Raw genomic sequence first — 13,047 nt, 5'->3', positions numbered from 1 at the left:
TTTAGATTGAGCTCCATTGAGAGATCAGACAAGATTAACTACCTTCCAGGTATTTGTAACTCTCCATGGTACTTATCATAGTACTTACACAAAGAGCTCCAAACAAGGAAAAAGTTGGTGTCTGCTGATGAACTGATGAACTTCTGTTCATTAGCCCATTGGAATTTCATTTTTCTTCTGGCTTTCAGGAAGCTAAGAGCTGAGTTTTGTGCTCAGCGGTGGCACATTCCCTGACTCTGCTTTTTAACATTACTTTTCTTTCGATGCACCCGGCTTATTCATACAGCCTTTTATTGTTGTTGTTGTTTTTTTTAATTATTAACTTTACTCCTATGTTAATGGTATAAAGATTTATTGCTTTTATACTTCCAGGGAAGTTATGTCAAATCCTTTTGCAGGTAGGTGGAGCTGAAATTCTAAATAAAATGAGAAACGTTCAATAAATGTTGACTGGATAGAGAGTATGAGGACTTTAGTGGGGATGGGGATTTTCCAAAATCATTAGCGTAGGGAATTAATTTCGGTGTTTTAGTGTCTGCTTATAAGTAAGGCTTTGTACATCCAAAACTGTATTGAATTCAGGGTGAAAATCCTATTTTACTTTCATTGTCTGTTAGTAAATAGGAAAGCATTTCACAACCTAATAAAATAATAGTGCTTGGCATGATAATTGCACATATATGCTGGTGACTATTGTATTTCATTAAGTACTGAATTGGACCGCTCACGAACAGTTGTGGGCTTTGCCTTTTGAGCTGAATCTAAGTCTGATTTTTAAAAAAATCGCTACTAGACTGTTCGTGTTGTCCGGGTTGCTGAATTCCAACAACCCCCCTCTTCAAGGGCATCTCCCAGAGGGGAGCTCGGGTCCTTAGCTCAGAGACGATACAAAGCATTTTGTTCCTTTACTCACGGCCCTTACGCGGTCTCCCAAGGAGACGAGTGGAATGCCCACTAAGTCATGCTTTTCCATTACTCATTCCGCCTTTTCTCCCAAGGTGGCGTGTGGGAGGTGTTGTGATCGGGCTCGATAAGAATAGGCCGGAAAGCTTGCTGCGGGATAATACACTCATCCCCTTGCGTGTTTCAATTCCGACTGCGCCGTGCTCGGCGGCTTCAACGTGTGAGCAGCTTTCCAAACGGACAATGACTGCACACTCGGCTGCCTCCCATACGCATCTCAGCCCCTCCGAAGGCGTCAGGTCCCCACAGTCCCGCCCCGCCCCACTTGGCCAAGCTTTGTTCAAGGTGGATCAGCAGGTGGGCCGGGCGCGACTGCTGCCGACTAACGTCCTTCGCGGGTCAACCGGGAGGGGACTCTGGGCGCCGGCCTCCCCAACCCCGCAAGCCCAGTAGCCCCGCACCCCCGCCGGCTCCCGGGCCACCAGGAGGCGCCCCGGCATCTCCGCAGCTCCTCGCCCCAACCTCTCTCCGGCTCACCCTGCGATTGGCCGGCAGTCTCGAGCTCTAAGCTCCGATTGGCTGTCCCCCGCGTCAATCGCGGACGTCGGGGCGGGCCGAGGTGACGAGCGGTGGCCGGGCTCGGGGCGGTGTCCGGCGCGGGCGGCCGCGGGCGGAGCTTCGCGAGGACCGACGCGGGTCAGTCAGACGGCGGCAGCCCTGGGAGGCGCCAGCGCGAGTCCGAGCCGCTCCCCGTCCGCTGCGGCCGCCACCGCCGGCTCCGTCGCCGCCGCGCCCCGGCGTCCCGTGTTCTCGCCCTCCCCGCGCCGCGGCCCTCGATGCGGCGCCGGGCCGCTGCGTGATGGGGCTGCGGAGCGGTGCCCTGCGGCTCGCGGCGGCCGCTGCTCGCGCTGAGGCGCTTCGGTGCCGGGCCCCCCGCGCCCCCGCGCGCCGTGTCGCCTGCTGACCCGGCCCGCCCGTCCGCCCGTCGGTCCGTAGCGCGGCTGAGGTAAGGCGGGGGGCGGGCAGCGGCTGGCTCGCCGCCGCCGGGCTGGGGAGGGGGCCGCCCGGGGGGGAGGGGCGGGCCGGGACCGGGCGGGGTCTGAGCGGAGGAAGGGCCGGGCGGGGCGGGAGCCGCGCCGCCCCAGCGGGGCGCGGACTGGGGTGGGGTGGGGTGGGGTGGGGTGGGGCGGGGCGGGGGGCCCTCCCTGGGCCGGCGAGCCCCCGGGCTCGGGTCCAGCGGCCTGCTGGGTCCCCCGCAGTGACCCGCACCTTCCCTCCGCTTCCCCTGAGCTGCCGGGCCCCGGCTGTGCCCGGCGGTCAGCCTGCCCGCCGCCGCGGGTCTGTTTTGCCTGCGCCCTCTGCGCACACTGCAGCTCCGCGGAGCGGGCGCTGCTCGGCCTGGAAGCCCTCCGGTCTCGTTTCCCCCATCCCCTCTCCCCTCTCCCCCCTCCCCCGTCAGGGTTGGCATCGGGGCTGACACTGGGACTGTGGTTGTGCCCCTTTGCCAGATGGAGGTAGGAAGGGGCTCGGCGAGGCGGAGGGTGGGGGTGGGGGGGGCGCCGCCGAGGGCGCGAGGACTGGCGAGGAGCGCGGTGGAAGGGAGGGGGCGTGCGGGATGCTGGCCAGCCGCGAGGAAGGCTGCTGTGGTCTCGGCGTCGAGCAGCAGCTCGGGATTACTCTGGCAGCCATATTGGGAGGATGATCTGACAAATCCTCCAGTAGCCAAGTCCGGTTGCTGGAAGGCACCGAGTGACAGCCCTGGCAGCTCTCAGGGTGACTGGCCGCACCAGAAGCCGAGCCGTGGGGGTTGGGAGCCTGCTCGAGCAAGCTAGTCATTGTTCGTGCAACACAGCGCATTCCGGCCCTAAAACCGGGCCTGAGCTCCCCAGATCACTTTTTCTCCGTGGTGAATTGCTACGTGAGCTTCTATGGTAAAGTGCCTTCAAGATGCCCTTCTTGTTGGGGTGAAATACCGTGTCTGCGTATTCATCTTGTATGGCCCGTGCTGTGGCCGTGGAGGCCTGGCGGTGATGCCTTACATGCACACGGGCACATCTGAGGATCGCTAAGGCCAGTTTTCCCGTCTGGAGGCTTCCAGTTAGTGTTAATTGCATTGCAGGGATGGATTTCTCAGAGTAGCTCACCACGCAGAGGTTTAGTAAGCCGGGATATTCTCATAGTGAGAGAGGCGTGCAGCAGTATTTCTGACGATGCACGTTGTCACCTTTGTGGAATCTGGAGGTAGCTGAAATTAGATTGTCAACAGATCCCTTGCTCGCCCATCTCTTTCTGTTCTAGGCAGCTGTTGTGCGACACTGAATATGTTGCTTTGTGTCCTAGATGGGTCTGTCTGAGGCCTAGGGAAGTACGGTCATTGGATTTGAATAGCTCTTAAGTGATATCATGGTGGATATTTTATTTAAAGGCTGGCATTTTGTCGGCTTAGCTTAGTCATAATAAAATCTTAGCTTGTGTTCTCTTAAGTGAGGTGGTGCTTTTCTAATTAACTTGGTGTGGCTGTTGGGTTGTGAGGCAAGCGGAGTTCACTTGCCGTGTGAGGGTAGAGTATAAGGATCGTACACACCTCGGGATTGTGAAACAGATCCGGAAATGATCAGTGATGGAACTTAGTGTGAGACTGTCGGTCTGTCTCCTACGTGCTCAGGGTGGACAGGACCTGGAAAGTGCCATGCCTGTCTTCTTGGTGCCCTTTGCTTTCAAACTCTATTTCTTGTGGAACAAATTCCTGTAAACTTCTCAAGTTGAACTCTCTAAAAATTTTCGGATAGGGCTTTCTAAGAAAAGCCTTAATACTTTATTTTTCTGCTTTTACTGTTAAGCTTTTCTTGTAGAACTTAGTTGAACCAAAAATGGCGTCAATAGAAGCTAGTGCTTTTTTTTTGTATTACTTTAACTTGAGAGAAATACAGAATGTTTGTTTTAAAATTCCATGCCCCAATTAAGAACTGTTTCTAAGTTAAACAATTTTTACAGTTACTCTATTAGTACAAAAGATCTGAAGAATTGTGGTTCAATATAATTTCAGCATTTAATAAAATCAGACCTGATTGTGAATCTGATTTGGAGGCAGAATTTTATGAATCTGTGCAGCTCTGCTCTGATGAATGTTTTCCCAAAATTTATCCAATTAAGTACAGCTTCGAAGGCTTTAAACAGACCACTTTTCTTTTCAAGACCAGATATGAATGCAGCTTTCCTTTTTTCTCTTTGCTCTTTCCCACTTTGAATTTGTGCAGGGAATAAACTCTCAAGAAGAGTGCCAACAGAGTCTCTCCAAGACCAAGGCTTTCTAGCCCAGTTCCCTGCCAAGGGCTTGTTCTGGGTACAAAGTAAAGGATGACAATAGGCCCCTGCTTCCTAGTTTGTAAACTCCTTCCCAGGCTGCTAATCACAGCAGGTCTTTTCCAGGAGTTAAGCATATCCTTTTGATCTTGTAAACTGATATGATATAATTTTACAAGGCTCTGAAGTGAAACTCTGGCCTGTCTATTTCATGTAGTTTTCTCTTTGAAAGATGGCCTTGTTGAAACAGAAACTGGTGAATCTCTGGAGTTCATAAAAGTATGGATAAATACATACTTCCAGAACTTTTCTTTGTGCAGCTCCTTGGAATAGAAGATGAACGAAGCAGATGTGCCAGTGGCAAGGAAAACCTTGCAAAAGAGTCCTTGGGCTTCTCTTTGAGGTGGACTTTTTGGTTAATGGCCCATTGATTCATTTATGCTCACTTTTATGACATTCATTACCAGTTTATTGACAGTGCATGTAGAGATTTAGTTCTTTACCCTCAAGGAACTTCTGTTTGTATACAGGCATGGTAGGATAAAGTTAACTCCCAACTCTTTTACGTTTTAGTACAATTTAATGTACCACTGCTCATACCATGATGGCTTCCATGGTTTTTATAATCAGAGCCTTTTCCCTTTTGTATTGTCATATAATACTTCTCTAGTACTCAGTTGGTACTTTTATGATTGCTTTGTGTTTGTATATGTGTTTGAAGCCAAAAGATCGTAAACGATGGATTAAAATTTTTTTTTGATATTTAATACCACATTGTCTATGCCAAAGCATATCATTCAACTGTACCATCCTCTACCATTGCTCTGTTTGATATCATTGATACTTGGATTAGTTCTCCCTTCCATCTGAGCTTCTGACATCATCCTGGCAGATGTCAATGACTGTATAAACAGTAACAACAACAATATTGACAAAATAGCTTATTCTCATTGAGCTCTTTCTAATGTGCCAGGCTCTTTTCCAAGCACTTTGCATTATTCACTAATCCTTGTTTAAAAAAAATTTTTTTTTAAAGTTTACCTATTTTGAAAGAGACAGAGACAGCGTGAGTGGGGAGGGGCAGAGAGAGAGAGAATCCCCAGTAGCTCCACATTGTCAGCACAGAGCCCGATTTGGGGCTGAAACTCACAAAACCGTGAGATCATGAGCTTAACCGACTGAGCCGCGCAGGCGCCCCTCTATTTTAATCCTTGTAACAACTATACGAAATAGATACTATGACTCCCATTTTACAGATGAAGAAACAGGCTAAGTGACTCTCCCACCCCGAGTCATTAGAAATACCTAACGGCTATACTGAAGTTCTGTAACTAACTACCTTTAACTGTAAAATTCCTTGACTTCAGCTCAAGCAAACGTTGGCTTCATGCTCCCATGTTCCCATAACTCACTGTTGTGGCCACATCTTCTTCACTTATCGTAGCCTTCAGGTTTGTCTTCAGATCTCAGATTGGCCTGCAGCTCTGGATGAAGTTCTGATCACTTACAGCTCTCACTTCTATCGTCTTTTTCTGTGTGCTCTTGTACCTCAAGTCTCCTGGTGCAGCAGCCTCTTCCAGCTTTTCCTTCCGCGTGACTTGTGGGGTGCATTGCTCTAGCTATTTTCTGACTGGCACTTGCAGTTTCTAATTCATTATTCTGCAAGACCCATTATGCACATGCCAGCCTTGCATCCGTCTTCCCATCCGTACCTTCTGTTTTCAGTCTGCCAGGGAGAAATCTCACAGTGCTAGGGGGTAGTGCCACGATTAATGCGGAATCTTAGGTCTCCTCCGAACCTGTCTTTGGTGTCGAAGTAATTCTGGTCAGCTCCCTCCCCTGTCTTCCACAGTGACTTTTCTAACATTTTGACTGCCTTACTCAAGCCTCCCCACGGCCCCATGTTTGGCATAAAACCTTACCTACCACCTCATAGGGAAAAGAAGGCATGGTCTCCCCCACCCCTTCTTCCCTTTCCTCTACTTACAGAATTCTCTGCCTTCTTTCTTACCTTCTTTCCTCAAGTGTCGTGAGGAGTTACTCCCCCTGACTTAGCTAATCCCTCAGCCTGTGTCCTGGATATTAGCACTGCCTTGTAATCTTAGGGACTTGCCGTATTGGTTACTCCTGTCCCCTTTTGCAGTTTCTCCACAGTCCCACCTTAGGGCCTTTGCTCGGACCTAGAGTGCTCTTCCCTGAACGCTGCTTGGCTAACTCCTTCACCTCCTTCAAGTCTTTGCTTACACCTCATCACCTCAACAGGCCCAACCTGACCTCATTTATGCACCTGCACAGCGTTCCTCCCCACCAGACACCTGCCTCTGCTGTACTTCTCCCTCCCTGGTAATGCTTATGATCATGTAGCATTCTGTATAAATTATTATTTTAGTGTCCCCACTTCCCCTCCTAGGATGTAAGCTCCTCCATGGCAAGGATGTTTATCTGTTTCATTCATTGATTTATCCCAGACTCCTAGAAATGCCTGTCACAGGCACCTAGGCACCTAGTAAATAGCTGTTGAATAAAGCATAGAAACATGCAGATCTCTCCTAATAAAAAAAGGGAAGCAGGGGAGAAAAATCCTTCCTTCATTCGTGTTTCCTCCTAGCTGTTACTCTCCTGTCGAGTTCTGGAAGCAAGGAGGATACTTGTATCCACTTTCTAGCCTCCTAATTACTCCCCAGCCCACCACAGACTGGCTTCAGTGGCCCTCACTTTGCTGACACCTGCTCTTGCTCTGGCTTCCAGCCTTTTACTGCCAAAACCAGGGGACACACTTCATGCCTTCACAGTACTGGAAGTTCACACTCCCCTCCTTAATTGAGCTTTTGTCTGCTTCTATTTGGTGGATCTGGTTTCAGATCTTGGCCTGCTTTTCTGGCCACTCAACACTGTTTTCAGATTCATTCAACACAAATTTTTGTATAATTTTTAAAGCTTCTGTTTTTAGGAACTAGAATTTTGACATAACATATTTCTGATGTTAAATAGCAGAATAGGTTTATTGCCGGAATGTTTTATTTGTTTACAGTTTGTACCACTTACCGCTTCTAAAAAGGATTTGAGCAGCCTACCACAAGTACCATAAATACAGAGGGGCTGTTAAAGTATAGATAAAAAACAAAGCTTTGTGTAACAGGAGGAAAAACTAAATAAACACATTACAGCAATTTATGTAATGTGGTTATTATAATTTAGTTTTGAAACTTTTAGAAGTCAAGGGAAAAAGGGAAAGGTAAATTATACACACATATAATGGCTATATATAATGGTTCATAAAGAGAAACTTTTTTTCAATAAATTTGAATATTATTGTAAGAGAAATGTGTTATAGACATACTGATATATACATATGTTATATACATACACTAAGAGTTTTTTTTTTTTAATTTTTTAATGTTTATTTATTTTTGAAGGAGAGAGAGACAGAGTGTGAGTGGGGGTGGGGAGGTGCAGAGAGAGAGGGAGACACAGAATCTGAAGCAGGCTCCAGGCTCTGAGCTGTCAGCACAGAGCCTGATGCGGGGGCTCGAACCCATAAACCACGAGATCATGACCTGAGCCAAAGTCAGACGCTCAACTGACTGAGCCACCCAGGCACCACATTTTTTATAATATTTTAAAGTTTATGTTTTTATTTTGAGAGAGACAAAGACACTGTGAGCAGGGGAAGGGCAGAGAGAGAGAGAGAGGGAGAGAGAGGATCCCAAATAGGCTCTGCACGGTCAGCACAGAGCCTGACACGCGGCTCAAACCCACGAAACTGTGAGATCATGACCTGAGCTGAAACTGGGAGTCAGACGCTTAACTAACTGAGCCACCCAGACACCCCCACACTCGGTGTTTTTAACAGGTCTTTAAATAAAAGGAAAAGATGTTTTTCAAGGACCTTTTTAAAAAAAGTAATCCAACTTGCTTTTCAAACTGCAAATACATCAAAATATAACCAGTCTTTTTTTATGAAGGCTATGACTAATATGGTTCAGATATATAACTTTATATAAAGATAAATCAGAGCAGAAAACTCATTATTTAACCCTTGTGAGAGTTTGGAATACTTGTATTCTGTGTTGTCATCTAAATGAAAACATATCTATTAAACTTTCGGTGCTGGTTTATCAAGATTGGCATATTATCAACACACGGAAAAGTCTGACCTGCATTCTTGCCCAGGTAGTAAGCTACCTCCCGGGCAGGTAGCTGCAGAGGTGTGGTCAGGGCAGATTTCAGAAGGAGGGAACCTTGACTCATACCAAATTTGAATTAACCTCTGATTGAAACTTACCATTTCTATACTATGACCGAGCTGAGTTGACTTTAGCCTGGACATTGCCAGGAGGAGGTGTTGTCTGTCATTCACTTTGACAATAGAAGAGCTTCAGTGGAATGTTGAAATTTAAGTGGCAGAATTCCCAGCAGATCTGCCAAAATAAAATTATGAGATGTAGCTTCAGGTATTAGAACGAACTGACTTACTAGAGTTTAGTATTAACTGTCCTTTTAAAGAAAAAAGAAAAAACATCACTGTCATTTGGAATACTTTATTTTAAGCCACAAGAGCTGTTGTCTCTTATTTATTTTTTATTTATTTAGGAGAGTGCACATGTATGTGCAGAGTGGGGGAGGGGCAGAGGGAGAGAGAGAATCTTAAGCAGGCTCTACGCTCAATACAGAGCCTAAAGGGGGCTCTATCTCACTACTGTGAGATCATGACCTGAGCCAAAATCAACAGTCAGACACTTAGCCAACTGAGCCACCCAGCTGCTCCTATTTATTTTTATTTTTAAGTAAGCTCTGTGCCCAACATGGGGCTCAAACTCCTGACCCCAAGATCAAGAGTCACATGCTCTACCAACTGAGCCAGCGCCTAGGAACTGTTGTCTCTTGATGCACCTCTTGGTTTATGAATAACATCATGTTACGAGTGAAGGGCACCTGGGTGGCTCAGTTGGTTAGATGTCTGACTTTGGCTCAGGTCACGATCTCACGGTTTGTGGGTTTGAGCCCCACGTTGGGCTCTGTGCTGACAGCTCAGAGCCTGGAGCCTGCTTCAGATTCTCTGTCTCCTGTCTCTCTCTGTCCCTCCCCTGCTCATGCTCTGTCTCTCTCTGTCCCTCAAAAATAAATGAAAACATTTAAAAAAAATCATGTTACGAGTGGAAAGGAGGATCCTAGATTTCTTAATTGCAGTGACAAATAATGAGTTTTCTGCTCAGATTTATCTTTATATAAAGTTATATATCTGAACCATATTAGTCATATCCTTCATAAAAAAAGACTGGTTATATTTTAATGTTGTATTCTCAGTTTGAAAAGCGGTTGGATTACTTTTTTAAAAAATGTCCTTGAAAAACGTCTTTTCCTTTTATTTAAAACCGCAGTGACAGTTTTAAAACTGTATTTTAAAACTTACTTTAGATAGCGGTTAAAAGAAAACAGTTGGGGAGCCTGGGTGAGCTGGTTTAACCCCATTTGAGATTGAAAATCTGATCTGTCAGGAGACTTTCTGTGCAGTCTGATTCTTGGCACTGGGTTAGAGTGCAGAAAGAAGCTTTTCCAACATGTGATTCGTTTTGAGTTTTCACAGCTTGACTCATGGCTGCTTTTTGTTTATAGAGTCAAAGACCAAGAATAGACAGGTAACTCATACACATACAAAAATTCTTACCTTTTGGTGGGCCATTTTATCAGTATAGCCATGATCAGGGACACAGAGTATTGGATCCTAAAATCTGTTTGTTTCTCAGGGAAAGTATTGGATTGAGAGATGTGAAACTTATAATAATGAAGTTTTCATAGAGTCTCAAAATGGTCTCATTAGCTGCTGATGCTTACTTTTGGGTACCCACTCATTCTTCAAGTTATAATTCATTCTTGAAACCATAATTCAGTGGAAAAGATGATCTTTGAAATAGAGTGCTTATTGCTGTTGTAAATCTGCTGCTATATAGCAAATTGTGTGAATATTGAATTTAAAAATCTAAATTTCTTATTTAAATTCTATTTTCAGTTGTGACATATGTATTGAATAATGTGTCTGTGTAGGAGAGTTAAGTGAAATACTGATTGCAACATCGGGCAGAATGGAATAAGTAGAAAAATGGAAGAATCAACACAACATTTCTAAGGAGCAAAGAGAAAGAAGGTATCACTTTTGGCTCAAAAAGGGGCACGTTAAGGAATATATGACTTAATGCTTTTTGCTTTATGGTGACATTTGACCTTCTCCTGGAAAGACGTGGATGTAACAGGTTGAAAAGGGGGATTGGGCTTCCAGGAATTGCGTGTTTGGTGTAGTAAGAGGGTGCTTGGTGGGGAAGAAGGCTTGAAGCTGGGCAGTGAAAATGGTGACTGGGGAAGCAGGTTGGATTGCGGAGGCCCTTGGATTTTTAGGGTGTGTTCTGAGGCCACGGAAACCAGTGGAAGGTTTTTAAAGAGAGGAAATGACATGAACTGACTTATATGTTGGGGATATAATCTTCGCTGTTTTCTATAGAAAAGGGATACTACAAAAACAGACCAACCAAATGCTAGTTGTATTTTGTTCCTGTTTACTCACTTTGCTGAATGGTTAATTTGAAAATTAGTCTTCTTAGGCTCTTAATACTCCAGGGAACCTCTGAGGGCAAGTTCAGTTGCACAAGATCAAAGTTAAGCAATTGGGCAAAATTCAGAAAAATTCAAATAACTTAGACCTAACTGTTTTATTTTCCCTTTATTGTTAGCGAATGCTTCTGGAATTTTTGCTCCATTCCGCTTTCCTGATGCTTCTAATTGTGTGTCATAGGAAGGAAAACAGGTCAGAGGCACAGTCTAGAGCTGAGGCTGTGTAAGTGATTTAGAGTATGTGATGGTCTTTCCTGTCTTTCTTCCTTTGGCTGTTCAAAGCTTGGAAAATGTATTTTTATGCTAAATTTAAGAAGTATTGTTTTCTTGTAACCTCCTAAAAGTATTCTGTAATAATTGTTTCTCATTGGAATTTAAACCTGATTTCAGATTTATGTAATTGGTAATATTTCTTTAACAGCCTGGGAATTTTGAAGCTGTGATTCTTTGATGTAATTCTACTATAAAAGAGATACTGTTTATAGTAGTAGGGAAGTAACAAAGTAACACTTTCTATAGTCCATTTAACTATAGTTTCCTATTATTATGTAAAATTTTGACTCGCTTGTGAAGATGGTTGCAGTTTTACCTCAAGACAATTAAATCAGAAACAAAATACATATTTAGGTTCAAATTGTTTGGGAAAAGTAATTTTGTTATTTATTTGAGGGGGAAGTTTTTTTTGTTTTTATTTTATTTATTTTATTTTTTTTTTTTGAGAGAGAGGGCACAAGTGAGCGAGGGGCAGAGAGAGAGAGAGAGAGAATCCCAGGAGGGGCAGAGAGACAGAGGGAGAGAGAAGCAGGGCTCACCCAACAGGAGACTCAAACTCACGAACCGTGAGATCATGGCCTGAGCCAAAGTCAGATGCTTAATGATTGAGCCACCCAGGCACCCAGAGGGAAAAGCAATTTTAAAATGTACTTATCACTTCCAAAAAAGAATGACTTAACACTTCAATTAGGAAAGAATTTGAAATTAATTTTATCCTTTTTCCTTCTGATCAAATACCTGTTTCTATTTTGGAACAACTTATGGTTTTTATTAATGCCCTTCAAGCATCAGTCCGTTGATACAATAACTAGGAATTCAACCAAAATATTTTAACTACAGTATTCAAGCCCCCGTAGCTAGGGGATTAGAAACATGACTAAAATTCTGTTCTTGTCCACAAGGAGCTTAAAATTTACAGTAGAGATAAGAAAAGTAAATAACTTACTTGCCCTAGGTAAGGCCAGTGACTTGAGTAGTATTAAATGGAGAAGCATTAGCTTTTGGTTTGGGAGGTAGGGAGATTCTATGAAGGCTTTAGAGATAGGTGGCATAGAAGAAGATCGTAGAAGAATAAATCGGATTGGTAGAGGAAGAAGGTCACAGTGGGTAGAAGGAACGTTGGAGCAAAGGCACTGGCACAGAAAAACATGAGATACTTTCAGGAAGCCCTCTGGTGAGTGGTTGTTAAGGAATGTGGATGGAAGGCAGTGTTTTGTGGGTTTGTAAAAGTAGGTGGTTTATGTCGCAGAACACATTGAATGCAGTGTGGGAAGTTCAGCCGTTGTTTGGTAGACAGTGGGGACACTTTGAGGATTTTTAAGTGGACGCTGATATGAACAGACCTGTGCTTCAGGAAGGCCAGTTTGGCCGTGTTGCTTGGTTATGGATGGAGTAGATGAAAGTGGCAGTATTGGGTAGTCGAATGGGGGTGGAAGGAAGAAAGAGAGAAAGTGGTGAAAGTTAACCATCTTGGGTGAGAAATATCGAAAATCTAAAAGGGATGGTAGTGGTGGAAATGGAGAGATTTTCTAGGTAAAAGCTATGTGATTTGGCAGTTGATTCGATGGACGGAAGAAATAAGCAGATATTAGAGACGTTAGCATTTCGGTTCCTAGTGACAAATCCATAGCTCTTTATATCTAAATCCGCACAAGGAGATTTATTCTTTGTTGTCTGTAAATCAGTCAGCAGCATTCGGTACTTGGTAGGCTTTGGGTAGAAAACAAAAGAAGGAAGTTTTGTTTTTTTAATTGAAATATCGACAGTATTCAGTAATGGTGGACATTTTGGCAAACCTGTTTCTTGTATCTTCCCCTAATAAATTTCTTAACATCATCAGATACTGAGTCTATGTTCAGGCTATTATGATTATCTAAGAAATGTGTTTTTGCAGATTTTCTTGATTAAAAAAATCATCGCACTTATCTTATAACTAACACAAGTTCCTTTTATTACCTCTGC

At 44.6% G+C, this 13,047-nt stretch overlaps 2 protein-coding genes across 29 annotated transcripts in view; one reads left to right on the top strand and one right to left on the bottom strand.

The window, feature by feature from the left end:
- DFFA (DNA fragmentation factor subunit alpha) overlaps positions 1-13,047 on the bottom strand; it is a 244,621-nt gene that overhangs the window by 21,061 nt on the left and 210,513 nt on the right. The window lies entirely within an intron of this gene.
- Positions 1,577-13,047, top strand: part of KIF1B (kinesin family member 1B) — a 144,328-nt gene continuing 132,857 nt past the window's right edge. For 9 of the 28 annotated variants that reach the window (XM_053899002.1, XM_053898994.1, XM_053898997.1 and 6 more), the window contains exon 1: positions 1,591-1,909. The gene's annotated coding sequence lies outside the window, so the exon portion shown is untranslated. Of the gene's footprint in view, positions 1,910-2,186; positions 2,418-2,811; positions 2,835-13,047 lie in introns of those variants that run through there. The other 19 variants (XM_053899003.1, XM_053899001.1, XM_053899007.1 and 16 more) reach the window with 6 other exon arrangements.

This window comes from Panthera pardus, unplaced genomic scaffold, assembly GCF_024362965.1.
Source record: "Panthera pardus isolate Hobbes unplaced genomic scaffold, ASM2436296v1 HiC_scaffold_11, whole genome shotgun sequence".
NCBI lineage: Eukaryota > Metazoa > Chordata > Mammalia > Carnivora > Felidae > Panthera > Panthera pardus.
The sequence above is the reverse complement of the archived record's forward strand: the minus strand, read 5'-3'. Positions and strand labels throughout refer to the sequence as shown.